This window comes from Oryzias melastigma, linkage group LG8, assembly GCF_002922805.2.
Source record: "Oryzias melastigma strain HK-1 linkage group LG8, ASM292280v2, whole genome shotgun sequence".
NCBI lineage: Eukaryota > Metazoa > Chordata > Actinopteri > Beloniformes > Adrianichthyidae > Oryzias > Oryzias melastigma.
Genome location: NC_050519.1, coordinates 4,719,877 through 4,737,773, shown reverse-complemented (window position 1 = coordinate 4,737,773; position 17,897 = coordinate 4,719,877). Strand labels below are relative to the sequence as shown.

The following is a 17,897-nucleotide window of genomic DNA, read 5'->3' as shown; positions in this document are numbered from 1 at the left end:
TTTTTTGGGGGTGAAAAAAAAGTCATACTAAAGCATGTCGATTTTTTCAAACAAAAAAAGTCATAAGAAAGCATGTTGATTTTTTGGGGGTGAAAAAAAAGTCATACTAAAGCATGTTGATTTTTTTATGAAAAAAAAGTCATACTAAAGCATGTCGATTTTTTGGGGGTGTGAAATAAGTCATACTAAAGCATGTCAATTTTTTTGGGTTGTAAAAAAAGTCATACTAAAGCATGTCGATTTTTTTGGTGAAAAAAAGTCATACTGAAGCATGTCGATTTTTTTGGGGAGCGAAATAAGTCATACTAAAGCATGTCAATTTTTTGATGAAAAAAAGTCATACTAAAGCATGTCGATGTTTTCAAACAAATAAAGTCATACTATAGCATGTCGATTTTTTCAAACAAAAAAAGTTATACTAAAGCATGTTGATTTTTTGGGGGTGTAAAAAAAGCCATACTAAAGCATGTCGATTTTTTTAGTGGAAAAAAAAGTCATACTAAAGCATGTCGATTTTTTCAAACAAAAAAAGTCATACTAAAGCATGTCGATTTTTTTGGGTTGTAAAAAAAGTCATACTAAAGCATGTCGATGTTTTCAAACAAATAAAGTCATACTAAAGCATGTCGATTTTTTGATGAAAAAAAGTCATACTAAAGCATGTCGATTTTTTCAAACAAAAAAAGTCATACTAAAGCATGTCGATTTTTTTGGGGTGCGAAATAAGTCATACTAAAGCATGTCAATTTTTTGATGAAAAAAAGTCATACTAAAGCATGTCAATTTTTCGATGAAAAAAAGTCATACTAAAGCATGTCGATTTTTCAAACAAAAAAAGTCATACTAAAGCATATTGATTTTTTTGGGGTGTAGAAAATGTTATACTAAAGCATGTCGATATTTCTGGTGAAAAAAAAGTCATAATAAGGCATGTTAATTTTTTCGGGGTGTAAAAAAAGTCATTTTATTGTCTATTTTTTAGGGAAAAAAAGTCATACTAAAGCATGTCGATTTTTTCAAACAAAAAAAGTCATACTAAAGCATGTTGATTTTTTGGGGGTGTAAAAAAAGCCATACTAAAGCATGTCGATTTTTTCAAACAAAAAAAATCATACTAAAGCATGTTTATTTTTTGGTGGTGGAAAAAAAGTCATACTAAAGCATGTCGATTTTTTTGGGGTGTGAAATAAGTCATTCTAAAGCATGTTAATTTTTTGATGAAAAAAAGTCATACTAAAGCATGTCGATTTTTTCAAACAAAAAAAGTCATACTAAAGCATGTAAATTTTTTCAAACAAAAAAAGTCATAACTATAATAACTAAAAGCTTCACTTTTAGTTATTATTTTGGTGGTTTTGGTCTTTGTAAATAAATTTGTTAACTTTTTATGGAGACTTTTGTTGTGTTTTTGTTAAACACTTATTTAATTTACTTTTATGTTAGGCCCCAGATCCCCTAGACAAAGTGGTGCATAACATGGTGAAAGAAAGTTATACTAAAGAATGTCGGTTTTTTGGGGGTACAAAAAAAGTCATACTAAAAGCATGTGGATTTTTTTGGTGAAAAAAAAGTCATACTAAAGCATGTCAATTTTTCAAACAAAAAAAGTCATACTAAAGCATATTGATTTTTTTGGGGTGTAGAAAATGTTATACTAAAGCATGTTGATATTTCTGGTGAAAAAAAAAGTCATAATAAGGCATGTTAATTTTTTCGGGGTGTAAAAAAAGTCATTTTTTTGTCTATTTTTTAGGGAAAAAAAGTCATACTAAAGCATGTCGATTTTTTCAAACAAAAAAAGTCATACTAAAGCATGTTGATTTTTTGGGGGTGTAAAAAAAGCCATACTAAAGCATGTCGATTTTTTTCAAACAAAAAAAGTCATACTAAAGCATGTTGATTTTTTGGTGGTGGAAAAAAAGTCATACTAAAGCATGTCGATTTTTTTGGGGTGTGAAATAAGTTATTCTAAAGCATGTTAATTTTTTGATGAAAAAAAGTCATACTAAAGCATGTCGATTTTTTCAAACAAAAAAAGTCATACTAAAGCATGTAAATTTTTTCAAACAAAAAAAGTCATACTAAAGCATGTAGATTTTTTGGTGAAAAAAAGTCATACTGAAGCATGTCGATTTTTTCATGAAAAAAAGCCATACTAAAGAGTTTTGATATTTCTGGTGAAAAAAAAGTCATACTAAAGCATGTCGATTTTTTTGGGTTGTAAAAAAAGTCATACTAAAGCATGTCGATATTTCTAGTGAAAAAAAAGTCATACTAAAGCATGTCAATTTTTTTGGTGAAAAAAAGTCATACTAAAGCATGTTGATTTTTTCAAACAAAAAAAGTCATACTAAAGCATGTCGATTTTTTTGGTGAAAAAAGTCATACTAAAGCATGTTGATTTTTTCAAACAAAAAAAGTCATACTAAATCATGTCGATTTTTTGGGGTGTAAAAAAAGTCATACTAAAGCATGTCGATTTTTTTGGGGTGTAAAAAAAGTCATACAAAAGCATGTTGATTTTTTTGGGGTGTAAAATAAGTCATACTAAAGCATGTCAATTTTTTGATGAAAAAAAGTCATGCTAAAGCATGTCGATTTTTTCAAACAAAAAAAGTCATACTAAGGCATGTTGATTTTTTTGGGGTGTAAATAAAGTCATACTAAAGCATGTCAATTTTTTCAAACAAAAAAAGTCATACTAAAGCATGTCAATTTTTTCAAACAAAAAAAGTCATACTAAAGCATGTCGATTTTTTGGTGAAAAAAAGTCATACTAAAGCATGTCGATTTTTTCATGAAAAAAAGCCATACTAAAGAGTTTTGATATTTCTTGTGAAAAAAAGTCATACTAAAGCATGTCGATTTTTTTGGGGGTGTAAAAAAAGTCATACTAAAGCATGTCAATTTTTGATGAAAAAAAGTCATACTAAAGCATTTCGATTTTTCTGCTGAAAAAAAGTCACACTAAAGCATGTCGAATTTTTTGGGTTGTAAAAAAAGTCATACTAAAGCATGTCGATATTTCTAGGAAAAAAAAAGTCATACTAAAGCATGTCGATTTTTCTATCCACAAAAAGTCATACTAAAGCATGTCGATTTTTTGCGAATAAAAAAGTCATACTAAAGCATGTCGATTTTTTGGGGGTGAAAAAAAGCCATACTAAAGCATATCGATTTTTCAATCCAAAGTAAAGTCATACTAAAGCATGTCGATTTTTTCCGAATAATAAAGTCATACTAAACCATGTCGATTTTTTTATCCAAAATAAAGTCATACTAACACATGTCGATTTTTTTGGTGGAAAAAAGGTCATACTAAAGCATGTCGATATTTTCAAACAAAAAAACTCATACTAAAGCATGTCAATTTTAAAAAAAAAAAAATTCATACTAAAGCACGTTGATTTTTTTATGTAGAAAAAGTCATACTAAAGCATGTCGATTTTTCCAAACAAAAAAAGTCATACTAAAGTATGTCGATTTTTTTAAGAAAAAAAGTCATACTAAAGCATGTCGATTTTTTGATGAAAAAAAGTCATACTAAAATATGTCGATTTTTTGATGAGAAAAAGTCATACCAGAGCATGTTTATTTACTTATTTAAAAAAAGTCATAGTAAACATGTCAATTTTTTGATGAAAAGTCATACTAAAATATTTCGATCTTTTTAAGAAAAAAAGTCATACTAAAGCATGCCGATTTTTTGAGGAAAAAAAGTCACACCAGAGCATGTTTATTTTTCAAACAAAAAAGTCATATAAAAGCATGTCAAATTTTTTATGTTAAAAAAGGCATACTAAAGAATGTTGATTTTTCTATTAAAAAAAGTCAAACTAAAGAATGCCGATTTTTTCAAACAAAAAAAGTCATACTAAAGCATGTTCATTTACTTATTTAAAAAAAGTCATAGTAAGCATGTCAATTTTTTGATGAAAAAAAGTCATACTAAAATATGTCGATTTTTTGATGAAAAAAAGTCATACCAGAGCTTGTTTATTTTTTCAAACAAAAAAGTCATAAAAAGCATGTCAAATTTTTTATGTAAAAAAAGGCATTCTAAAGAATGTCGATTTTTTCAAACAAAAAAAGTCATCCTAAAGCATGTTCATTTTTGGGGGGTGTAAAAAAGTCATACTAAAACATGTTGATTTTTTTAAGTAAACTAAGTCATACTAATTCATGTTTATTTTTTCAAACAAAAAATTCATACTAAAGCATGTTGATTTGGTCAAACAAAAAAAAGTCATACTAAAGCATGTCGAATTTCTTATGTAAAAAAAAAAGGTATACTAAAGCATGTTGATTTTTTGATGTAAAAAAAGTCATATAAAAGCATGTCAATTTTTTAAAACAAAAAAAAAAGGTTAATTTTTTTATGCAAAAAAGTCATACTAAAGCATGTTGATTTTTCTATGAAAAAAAAGTCATACTAAAGCATGTCGATTTTTGATGAATGATGAAGAATGACAGTTTTTTTTGGAGACCAAAATTAAGCATTTACATTTTTTGATGCAGAAAATTTCATACTAAAGCACAACAGTTTTTTCAATTAAATAAAATTAATATCTTCTTCTTCTTTTCCTTTCGGCTTTTCCCTTCAGGGGTCGCCACATCGAATCAGTTTCCTCCATCTAAGCCTGTCTTTGGCATCCTCCACTCTAACACCAGCCACCTTCATGTCTTCAATCACTGCATCCATAAACCTCCTCTTTGGTCTTCCTCTAGACCTCTTTCCTGGCAGCTCTTGACTCAGCATCCTTCTACCAATATATTCACTGTCTCTCCTCTGAACATGTCCAAACAATCTCAGTCTGGCCTCTCTGACTTTATCTCCAAAACCTCTAACATGTGCTGTCCCTCTGATGTATTCATTCCTGATCCTATCCATCCTGGTCACTCCCAAAGAGAACCTCAGCATCTTCATCTCTGCTACCTCCAGCTCTGCTTCCTGTCTTTTCTTCAGTCCCACTGTTTCTAGTCCAAACAACATGGCTGGTCTCACCACAGTCTTGTACACCTTTCCTTTCATTTGTGCTGAAACTCTTCTGTCACACATCACACCTGACACTTTTCTCCACCCATTCCAACCTGCTTGCACTCTCCTCTTCACTTCTTTTCCACACTCTCCATTACTCTGTACTGTTGACCCTAAATACTTAAACTCCTCCACCTTCTTTATCTCTTCTCCCTGTAACCTCACTCTTCCACTCTGGTTCCTCTCATTCACACACATGTACTCTGTCTTACTGCGGCTAACCTTCATTCCTCTCCTTTCCAGGGCAAACCTCCACCTCTCTAACTCCACCTCCACCTGTTCCCTGCTCTCACTACAAATCACAATATCATCTGCAAACATCATAGTCCATGGTGATTCCTGTCTAACCTCATCCGTCAGTCTGTCCATCACCATTGCAAACAGGAAGGGGCTCAGAGCTGATCCCTGATGTAATCCCACCTCCACCTTGAACTCCTCTGTCACCCCTACAGCACACCTCACCACTGTCTTACAGCCCTCATACATGTCCTGCACTGCTCGGACATACTTCTCTGTCACTCCAGACTTCCTCATACAATACCATAGTTCCTCTCTGGGCACTCTGTCATAAGCTTTCTCCAGATCTACAAAGACACAGTGGAGCTCTCTCTGACCTTCTCTGTACTTCTCTATCAACATCCTCAAAGCAAATGTTGCATCTGTAGTGCTCTTTCTTGGCATGAAACCATACTGCTGCTCACAAATGTTCACTTCTGCTCTTAGTCTGGCTTCCACTACTCTTTCCCACACCTTCATTGTATGGCTCATCAGCTTTATTCCTCTGTAGTTACCACAACTCTGCACATCTCCCTTATTCTTAAAAATGGGCACCATCACACTTCTCCTCCATTCCTCAGGCATCTTCTCACCACCTAAGATCCTGTTGAACAACCCGGTCAAAAACTCCACTGCCATCTCTCCTAGACACTTCCATACCTCCACAGGTATATCATCAGGACCAAGAGCCTTTCCACTCTTCATCCTCTTCAAAGCCCCTCTCACTTCACCTTTACTAATCTTTCTTACTTCCTGCTCCACAACCGTCACCTCTTCTACTCTTTGTTCTCTCTCATTCTCTTCATTCATCAACTCTTCAAAGTATTCTTTCCATCTTTCCATTACACCACTGACACCTGTCACCACATTACCATTCCTATCCTTGATCACCCTAACCTGCTGCATGTCCTTCCCATCTCGATCTCTCTGCCTTGCTAGTCTGTACAGGTCAGTCTCTCCCTCCTTACTACCCAACCTAGCGTACAAGTCATCATAAGCTCTTTGTTTGGCCTTTGACACCTCTACTTTCACCTTACGCTGCATCTCCCTGTACTCCTGTCTACTCTCCTCAGTCCTCTCAGTGTCCCACTTCTTCTTAGCTAGTCTCTTACTCCGTATACACTCCTGCACCTCCTCATTCCACCACCAAGTCTCCTTATCAACTCTCTTTCCTGATGACACACCAAGTACACTCCTACCTGTCTCCCTGATCACATTAGCTGTAGTTATCCAGTCATCTGGGAGTACCTCCTGACCACCCAGAGCCTGTTTCAACTGTTTTCAACTGTTTCTTAAAAGTCATGCAACAATCTTCTTTTTTCCAACTTCCACCAGTTTGTCCTCTTCTCTGCCTTTGCCCTCTATTAATATATGCATGTCATTTTTTTAAAATTCAATTCAATTCAATTTTATTTATATAGCCCAAAATCACAAATAAAATGGCCTCATTGGGCTTCAAAATATGAACAATAGTTAAAAACTAAGACTAAATAAAACTGGTTACCCCTGCCCTTAGACCCTCCCGGTAAGGAAAAACTCCTAAAAAAACCTGAAGCAGGAAAAAAGAAGAAACCTTAGGGCAGTGTTTTTCAACCACACTACTGTGCCGTGAGAGATTGTCTGGTGTGCCACGGGAAATTACCAATTTTTACATATCTAAAACATTTACCATCACTATGGTATACACTCTGTGTTCATCCAAACGGCCTTGATTTAACACTGGATAGTTTGGAATATGCAAGATGGTAAAATAAATATTTATTTGATTCTATAAATGACTAATCAGAATGATGTTACCGCAAACCAGCCGCAAAACTAGCCTCAAACTCAGCTTTTAGAAAAGTCCCTCCCCCTTCAGCTGTGTAGCATTCCACCCTTGGAAACAACTGTGATAACCTGCGTTGACCATTTGGTCACCCAACTTTTATTTGGAGTGCCTTTCAAGATAACAGAGTTCCTTTTCCAGCAGGGAAGTTGTCTAAAACCTCTATTTCCCACTCGGATGTTAAGTCACTAAACCGGGCCAGAACCCTGACTATTTCGCATTAAAAACTCTGGTTAACTTCAGCCTGTCAACTCAAAGGACCTCTTGGTTCCAGCAGGATGACCCCCTGGAGAGTCTGTAAGCATTCCCAACAGACACTCAAAGTCCTTTGTGTGAAACCCTTTGTGTGTCCCTTCATAACTTTCTCATGTTTTAAAAGACATAACTTTTGTCAATTGGATCTAACGTGTAAAACATCTCCTCACAGCTCCAGGAAAAATGGTCTATTATTACGTGTGTGTAATCAATCCTTTATTCCTAACAGAAGAAGATTCACAACTACTTTGAGGTTAAAATCCATGAAATAATCATGTGTAACCGTCAAAGCTTGGAGAATTGCTTTTCTGTGTTTATGTGGACTTTGGGAAGCATTTCATGTGCCACATACAGGATTGACACACACATTGTCCAAACTTTGTTTGATAGAAGCACCTTTTGTTGTTAATTCAGCATTAAGAATAAACACATCCAGAGACCAGAATAAAGTTACGCCCCTGATATTTGCATAGCCATAGTTCATTGGGACATGCAAATTACCTCCAATCGTAAAACACCCCAAATCCCCACGGATTGGGCGATTCTGGCCCTGCCTCTCAAATTCAAAACCCTGGCGCACGAGCCAGACAGGGCTTCTCAGGCTTCACACGCTCTCCAGCCACTGGCCTAACACGCCTCTTACAAGCCAACTTGGCCTGACAAGCCAGAAGCCAGAACAGGAACATCACAAGTTCTTCCAGTCTTAAGATCACGTTTTTTGGCGCGCTTCCTTCCTTTTCAACATTTTTGTCTCCCGTTTATTTCATAGACTGATTCCAACATTTTTTTACAATTTTTGATGCTTTTATTTTGAAACTAATTTTTAATGCTAGACCATTCGATAAGTTTCATTATCCGGCCAGCTTTGCGACTTATACTTTTTGGTCACAAAACGGAATAGAGAAATCGTTCGACCACCCCAGAAGCTAAGTGACTGAACGGAGCAGAACCAGCAGAAATAGAGAGAGAAATAGAGAGAAAACATCAAAACAAAATGTAAAGAAAATGACAAGAAAAAGAAGAAAAAAACTGGAATCATTTGACTTTTCTTGATAGTATGAAGGAACAGAGTCTGCAGGAAATATTCTATATGTATATATATTCTGTATATATTAATGGCTCCACAATCAACCTGTCCAGACACCTGAGAACTGAGAGAATCTTCTCTAAAACAGAGCAGATCATCACTGAGAGAAGAAACAGATTACATCCTCAAAGCTGAAACTCTTTTGTCTTTCTTAATGTTAGTGTGAATAAAAGTCTTGATTTAGTGGTTTTTGGACATTTTAATTTGTATTTGGGTTGTGGTTGTAGAGGTTTGTGTTGTTTACTTCAAATGTGTTTAAAAAGAAAAAAAGCTTAAAATGCGTAGAGTTAAAAACTGAATAGTTAATGGTTTTATTCTTTTACCAATAATTTTGTACATTCTATCTGGAAGGGATAAATAACAGCATATAGATAATTTACACTTTATATGAATAAAAACATATTTACATCATGGATTTTGTGCATAATATTATCTAGTAGTTTATAATGAATCAAACAAAGCAAACAACAACCTAAAAAGCCATTTGGTAGCCAAAAGAGCCGCTGTTTTAGGAAAACGAATGCAAAAGAATTGAATTTTGAGCCAGAATTCTCATCAATATTGTGGAGGGAAACAAGAAAAGAACGTTGTCTTTACTTTGTCTGATAGTTTTGGAAGTATTTAAAAAAAGAGAAAAAAAACATTCATAAAAACTGACCATTTAGAAGTATTTTTTTAGATTTTTTTATCATTCATTATAATGATACAATATGATGATGACAATAAATGTAGACTGTTTTGACGATATATACGTTTAACTTGAGGAAATTGATTAATGATGCTTCCCACTTATATAAAAAAAAATGTACACTAGATACACTATATCACTAGAACAAGCAATCCCACGTTATACATGGCCAGACAAACACACATATTTCTAATGATGCAGACGAATGAAGATGGCAGCCTAGAGACGGTTATAAACATAATAGACTCTATGTTAATGAGACATAAATTCTATACAGAGTTAAGAATTGTTCTCTTAACTTCCTGATCTTCCAGGAACACCAGCCACATTGTGGCTCTTAGGTTAAAGAAAAAAAATATATATATATTTTAAAAAGTAAGTGTTAAGTAAAAGTAACTCAAACTTACTCAACTAATTCACAATTTGATTTGATTGTTCCAACGTATTAGTCATATATGGGACAATCTTATTAGGAGGATTTCCATCTACATTATTGAATTATGAAAATCTGAACATTACTTTGTAAAACATCAGGAAAAAATATTTTGCAAACTCCTGTTTTACATTTTCTTTACAGTAAAATACAATATAAAATGTTAAAATTCATATAACTGTTATTGAGTATTTACCAAATCTGGCCGTCATCATGAAGCTGGAGACGCTTTGTGTGATATCTCGGGACGCCAGGCCTGTTTCCCTCTGGAAAATAAATAAGCGTTTATGTTTATCACAAAACTTGTGTTTTTCTGCAAGCCTTACACTGAATAATTTCCTGATTTCTGAACTGCGGATTTATTCACACTGCTATAAAATCTCTGCCTTTAAACCTCTAATGAGCATATTTCTCCTAAATGTTAACTGCAAGCGTTCGGCTGATCGGCAGTTTAATGATCCTGCAGCCTTTAAAGTAATACGATCCTCTTAAAAAATAAATCCATTTATGTAACATTTCTAAGAGGAAGTTTGCCTCATAGAGATCAGATTAGGCAAGGCAAGGCAAGTTTATTTGTATAGCACATTTCATGTACAGAGACAATTCAAAGTGCTTTACATAAAACATTAAAAGAAACAATCAAAAGAAATAATAAAAATGTCATTCATCATCATTGAAATCATTAAAATAAAAGTAAAAGAAAGTAAAAAGATTTTAATTTAAAACAAGCATAGATAAACAGTGCGGACGTAAACTTTTGAATACATATTAATCAAATGCAACTGAGAACAGGTGAGTCTTTAACCTGGATTTAAATACACTGAGTGTTTCAGCAGATCTAAGGTTTTCTGGAAGTCTATTCCAGATCTGTGGTGCATAGAAGCTGAATGCAGCTTCTCCATGTTTAGTTCTGACTCTAGGAACTGATAAAAGACCGGATCCTGATGACCGGAGAGGTCTGGCTGGTACATACTGGGTCAGGAGGTCAGTCATGTATTTTGGTGCTAAACCATTCAAAGCTTTATAAACCAGTAACAGAACTTTAAAGTCTATCCTCTGACAGACAGGTAACCAGTGTAAAGACCTCAGAACTGGACTGATGTGGTCTACTTTCTTGGTCCTTGTGAGAACCCGAGCAGCAGAGTTCTGAATAAGCTGCAGTTTCCTGATGGATTTTTTTGGTAGTCCTGTAAAAACACTGTTACAGTAATCAAGTCGACTAAAGATGAAAGCATGCACTAGTTTCTCCAGGTCCTGCTTAGACATCAGATCTTTAATCCTTGAGATATTTTTGAGATGATAATAGGCTGATTTAGTGACTGCCTTAATGTGTTTATCAAAATTTAGGTCTGTGTCTATCACTACACCCAAGTTTCTGGCCTGGTTGGTAGTTTTTAGTTGAATAGATTGAAGCTCTGTAGTGACGTCTAACCTTGATTAAGCTAAAGCCCACAGATCGAGCTACGTTTTTATGTTGTTATAAATACATTTTTTAATAATATAAATAATTAACACAAAAAAATGTGGATTCATGAAGGTAAAAGACAGGTTAACATAGTGTTTTATATACAAGCCCTGTATAATAAATTAGACTAAATTTGACTTTATAAACAAATTACCACATTACTGGATGAAATAAAATCAGACAAAAAAACAAGATATCATGGGATTATCACAACAACTCACTGAATGTTGTTCAGTTTCAAGATTTTAGCTGTAGAATACCAACAACAGTTGTAATTTAAGGGGTTTCAAACTAAAAAGCTAAAACCTCATCAGAAAAACATTTGAAAGACAATCTGACCTTCAATTATTTCAGAGTTATGGTTTGATTGTTCTAAATCAGACTGTTATGCACCTGCATCTTTATTTCATAATTTGTTTTGATAGTTACTTTTAAATATGTAAAATTCTTGCAGGTCGCTCAGTTTAAATCACCACTATTTTACTTTATTTTCAAACAGATTACATTATAAGGTTTGGAGTAATCATGTGATCAATTGTGAATAAAAAGTCCTTATTTGGTATGAGTTAAATCATATTCTGGAGATGTTTGGTTTTCTTAAAATGTTTTTTATGGAAGTTTAAGTAAATTCACAAATTAAACTAATATTGCATGGCAATAAATACACAAAAATATAAATAAACATGGACATTACCTTCATAAAGATACACAGATTAAAATGCAGATGCAGAACAAAGACGGTAATGTTGAAAAAATCATATTGAACTGAGAAATTATCATCCAAAATCAATATGATAGAAAACAAGATGAGCAAGAAAAAATATTTGACCAAAAGTGTTTTGTCATAATTGTGCTCTTTAAAAACAAACACAAAAACAACGATAATATGAAATCAAAGAACTCAAACGTTAAATAAATTTCAACCTGAACTGCCCCTTAATTGTTTTAAAATGTACAGATTTTACTAAAGTTGAAAAACATTTTATATTGCATGAAATAAAATAATTTCCCCAATCTTGCTTTTATTTTTTCAACACCATAAACAAAAATAAAGATTTTTTGTTTTCCTCAGTCATAAGTTAGAAGCTGCTGCATCACCACTAGATGGCAAAAGCAGAACACACAGTACAACATGGGCTGGATTTACTGAAGACAGTTTCCAACCTGGAATTGGTTTGGAATAATGATCCTAACACGCTAACTGTAATTGCCTTCAGGCACAGAGAGCCATGCAACTGTCAACTTGTGATGTGAAATATGAAATGGAATAAAAAGCCTCTAAATACATATTTCTCTGGGGTGATGCTAATAAAGGCCACTTGTTATTGAATCAGAGCTGAGCATGTGGTAATAACACACAGGAGCGGGCTGCTGTTCTGCTATCAGCCCATCTAATCTAATCTGTGACGCCTCTTAGGTACAGCACAGCGTGGAGACCACACAGTTATCTCCCCACATGACTTTTTCATAATGCAACATGTACCAGGGAGATTTATCAGAGACGGATGAACCAGAAAGCAAAAGGAGGAGGTTCTTCTTTAAAGCTTCGCCTCAAGTCCTCTGCTTCACCACTTTGGTTCAGATATTCCCGAGTCATGTTATCCATCACTGACTCGGCTATTCTGTTTACTGGGTTTGTCTGCAAATGAATAGTACTCAAAAATAAACTTCATGAATACCACTAAAAGTTTTTATTTTTCAATAAATCAACAAAAAAACATAGGGATGTAACAATTAATCAACTAATCAATGAGTTAGTGCTGTCAAACAAGTATTTTAATTGTCGACTAATCACCAATTAGTCCACAAGTTAGGTCATGGGCAAACTGACACAAAGCACACATCTTAACCATTCTTAGCTTTAAACCAACAAAAAATGGCCGCTGAAGATGTTAGTGCTGATATTGAAGGTGCTGAAATTGACAGTTGAAATCACTGAAGCTCATAGCTGAAATCACTGAAGCTAATAGCTGAAATTGCTGAAGCTAACAGCGGAAAAACCTGAATCTGATAGCCAGCTAAAATATTAGTTAAATGCAAAATCAGTCTAAAAAACTAAAAACAAAAAATCCTCAATTAACCAAAATAGCTAGCATGTAGCTGAAATTTTAGTTAAAGTTCAAAATAACAAAAAATTGAGAAAAATCCTAAATTAGCCAAAACAGCTAGCATGCAGCTGAAATATAAACTAAACTCCAAATTAGCCTAAAAAACTGTAAGTTCCTAAGTTAGCCAAAATAGCTAGCATGTAGGCTATGTGCTAGCATGTCAGGAACATTATGTAGCTGAAATTTTAACTAAGCTCCAAATTAGCCTAAAAAACTGAAAAAATCCTAAATTAGCATAAACAGCTAGCATGCAGCTGAAATATTAACTAAACTCCAAATTAGCCCAAATAACTTTAATAAATGTCAAAATAGTCCAAAAAGCTATCATAAATTCAAACTTAACTACATTTTGACTCCAAATAATATAAATTAACAACTAATCGACTATTAAATTAGTCATCAACTATTTTAATAGTTGATGAGTCGTCGATTGATAGTGGAAGGCCTACAATGAATTATTTTAGATGCCTATGATCCAACCAGATTGATGTGATTGTTAAAGTCCCTCTACAGCTATTTTTTTCTATTGTAAAAGCATTTCCATGATTATGTAGTTTTTAGCCAAAAATCAAAAAGGTTGTGTCTTTTTCAGACATATTGTTTGCAGAATGGCAGGAGTTCATCAGAACTGCTCATCTGGGTTGTGGGTGGGTCTGATGGTCTGATTCATTTTTTGTTTACACTCTCCCCCATTAGCTTCTTACAAGCCCAAGCTAACATTGGCGTAGCACAACAAAGGCGAACAATATCAGAGCTATCCAGCCTTTCAGTTTAGAGCTCAGATGAAGAAAATAAAGACGTTAATGGATCTATTTGTTGGCAACTTCATAACTGGAGCGGAGAAGAATGGCGTCACAAACCCCAGCTTAATCAAACATCCAGTTTTCATCTGATCCTGATCCAACACAATTTGAATAAATAAAAACTCAGAAATGCAGTTTTAATCTTAAATTAATTCATATATGTCCACTATTATGAGTAAAATGCTACAAGAACACGTTAAAAACACACAAAAAATGTTTTCCTTGGAGTGGGTCTTTAACTGAATACAAAATAATTTCAAAATGAAATAAATCAATTATATTGTATGATATTGGGAAATACCATTTGAATCGAGGCAGAAAAAGGCACATAAGAAGTTATCACATTGGCCAACACGAAAATTACACAAATTTTGCTAATACACAAATACAGTGTTTGAATAATGTTCTGTTTGTTTTATTTTGATGTAGTAAAGTGGAAACTAAAACATGAATGGATTTGCCGTTATTTCTAGCTAACTTTTTTGTACACATATTAAATCTACACTTGATTATCTTGCAAAAAAATACAAGGAATCTGCTAAAGTACCAGGTATTTATCTCTGAGTCAGATTGATTGACCAAAGATGTCCTGATTCAATTTTAAGTCATGATCGTGGAAAATAAATTGTATCAGCAATCACAAATTATAATTAAATTATAATTAAAATGAATCATTATATCCCAAAAATAAGTCAAACTCATTAAACACAAACTGATATTTAAAGTGCTTCTTTCTTGATGTTGATGATTATCAATTTGTCATGAATTTTGAATTTTTCATAACAAAAACTGTCATATTGTAGTTTGATTACCTTTAAACAAAACACTTGGAGATTTGTGAGCCTCTTAAGGTATTCAAGTATGAGTTTAAAACCCATTTATCCCGGAAACAAGGTTATAGTCTATGGTTGTGACCAATTTCCAAGAGAAGATCGCGGGAAAAAGCAAGTCTTTCAATCTGTCTCAGTTAGAAAAAGCGTGCTACTGTTAGCTTAGCATGCTAACTCGTCAAACAAATTTCTCCGCGGACAAAGTCTGTTAAATATTTCAACATTTTTTTCAAACTGCTAGCAAACGCTACATGCTTTTAATCGCGTTTCAAGATGCATATTTATGGCAGATAAACAATAAAAAAAATACTTTTATTTAGGTATTTTTAACCGTAAACGAGGCGAAGCGTCCTACCTTAAAATAGGATGAGCCTTTTTTAATGACGCAAGTTTTTTTTTTTACAAAACTTTATTGTACACATCAGTTTCAGTACAACCAAACAATACAAAATGGCAACTAATAGTCATTGTATTTTTATACAAACGTATAAAAATTAAACAAAAAAATAAAATAAAATGCCAGGAGTATCATAAAGAAATATCAGAGTTTACATTTTTTATGATTTTATATAGAAAACAAATACATTTAACAGCCTTTTGTTTTTTTGACAAACATTATTAATTCAATATTTAGTGTGGCCTCCACCAAAAAGAAAGAAAACTCAGGAATTTTGTTGGAAAATTTGCTTTGTGGACGTAAAATTTAGCAGTTAAAATGATCAATTGATTAAAAAGTGAACCACAAGTTTCTAAAACCTTCTGGGAACACCTACAGAATTGTTTACCAACTTTTTAACACCCCACATCCCAAAAAAAACATATATAATATTTGGTATGACCCTCATGGACAAAATCATAATCTCCCTTTCAAAAATTCTCCTGATATGTCTTTCCTAGTGTAGATTTAGCAGCAAAAACCAGAATTTCTCAGCTTTTAAAAGGTATTTAGTTAGTAGACAAATACCTCAGTATTTTGAGACAAATTAAAAATAAAAACTTCTTGAGGTATATGAATATTTTAAAATATACTTAATTTTCATTTATTTTGTCAATGTTATTGTTAATATTAACATTAAATATCCATCATTTTCGATTTTTTTAATCACATTTGCTATCAGTGGTTTGTGTTCCTTTTGTTTGCATTAAGGAGCTGTTTTGAATGAGGGCCTAGCTTTTCATGGACTTCATGAAAGTTCTGGAAGGAAAAAATACCTAAAAAAAAGGAAAAATTCTTTCTTGGTAATCATATCTTAGGAAACTGAATTAGAAAATCCCAATCCTTGTGTTTTACTGTCTGTCATTCTTGAGAAATAAACAAGTCAGAAGTCATTAAAGCATGCTACATTTGTTGTGTTTTATTTGTTTTTATACCGTTACTTATTATATTTGTTTGTAAGAGTTTCTATTATTTTTAGGTTTTATTGTACAGTATTTTGTTCTATTTCTAAATTGTGTTAAATCACTTTATACATAAAGTTGATGATCATTCTATCAGTAATATCCAGTAGTGTCTTTTGTTTTTAACATTTCCTTTTGATTTCTGAAATATTTCATTTTTATGTCTTTTCATTTTTTTGTGACTGTTGTGATTTCTAAACACAATGTTTTCTATTTTACTTTGTATATGTTTTTTGCATTTGTTTGACGTAATTTGGACTTCAGGGCCACCGTACACACGAGATGGGACAATTTAAAAAAATCTAAATTATACTGTCTTCCTTTCTTTAACAAAAAAAGTATTGTGTACCGTTCTCCGTTATTCATGCTCTTTTAAACTGAAAGAGTTCTGGTTAGACACAGTTGAAGACAAAAAAAAAAAAAGATAAACACCTCACTTAAAAAGTGTTTATACCATTTAGGCAAACTCATTTAACATTCACTATATTACTTTCCCTGAAATACTTCTTATTCCTTCACCTGTGGGGTCCGGACCTTGATTAGGAATGCACAGCAGAATCCCAAAGGCTGAAGTTGGAGCTCCTAAACCTGGTCTGGGAGGAAGATGCAGCCTTAACCTGATACAACACGCTGCAATATTTATGAGCCCGGCTCACTTGAACTCTCTTTATCATTGAAATGCCTTTCACATTTACTTAGTTCTCTACTTTAGCTCATTGAATTACATTTATATCGCCTCATATTGGGATCCTCTTCTACCCCAGAAGATGTGATGCCACTTTTGCTGTGTTCACAATCTTTTTTTACACTAAAAAAAACTGAGACAAAACTAGAACATTACTGAGAATACACTTTATACATAATAAATACTGAAGCTTTTAGTGCATTTTGTCAATTAAATTAAAATACTTTTCTAAAGGAACTTGCTGCTGTAAAATAATAATGCTAAATATATAACAAAAATATTTTCATAGTCAAAATTCAGCAAAGGATTAGAGATCAAGTCTATGGAATGTGATTTTAGCCTATTTCTATTACTGCCAAATGATTAAAAAAATAATAATTATAATATTTCATACAGCTCAAGTGCTGCAGGAAAAAACTAGTACAATTTTAAGAGAAAAAAAATAAAGAATTATTTTTCATTTGGAAAAATATGATAAATCAGAAAACACCTGGAAGCTGCAGACATTTGAAATCTCTCAAATAGTTTGTAACACATATTTTGACCTTCAGTCCAAAAGCAATTTGACAAAAATAACTGTTCAGAAACTCTTTCCAGTTTTATAAATACTTTGACGCTTTGCAGAGCAGGAAGTTTCTGTAAAAACTGTGTAACTGATTTTTTAAAAATCTTCTTTTGCTCCAAAACATTAAATAAATACATGAATATAAGAAGACGTGCTTGCAGTGTTGTTGCATTTGCTTTTCTTGGACATCTGAGAAGTTAATAGCAAGTTAATGTCTAAACTAATTTTCAGATTTTATCCATCCATCCATTTTCTTGACCGCTTCATCCCTTTCGGGGTCGCGGGGGTGCCGGAGCCTATCCCGGCTACTGATGGGCGAAGGCGGGGTACACCCTGGACAGGTCACCAGTCTGTCGCAGGGCCTCAATCACACACACATTCACTCACACATTCATACCTAGGGGCAATTTAGAGTCATCAATGAACCTATGAAGCATGTTT

General features: G+C 33.2%; 1 long non-coding RNA gene across 4 annotated transcripts in view; it reads right to left on the bottom strand.

Moving 5' to 3' along the window:
• The window catches only part of LOC112146357, a 23,678-nt gene extending 8,488 nt beyond the window's left edge, over nt 1-15,190 (bottom strand). For 3 of the 4 annotated variants that reach the window (XR_002919253.1, XR_004948309.1, XR_004948310.1), the window contains exons 1-2: nt 15,164-15,190; nt 9,799-9,868 (exon numbers count right to left, since the gene is read on the bottom strand). This is a non-coding gene — a long non-coding RNA (uncharacterized LOC112146357). Of the gene's footprint in view, nt 1-9,798; nt 9,869-14,790; nt 14,946-15,163 lie in introns of those variants that run through there. The other variant, XR_004948308.1, reaches the window with a different exon arrangement.
• Nucleotides 15,191-17,897: the final 2,707 nt, after the last annotated feature.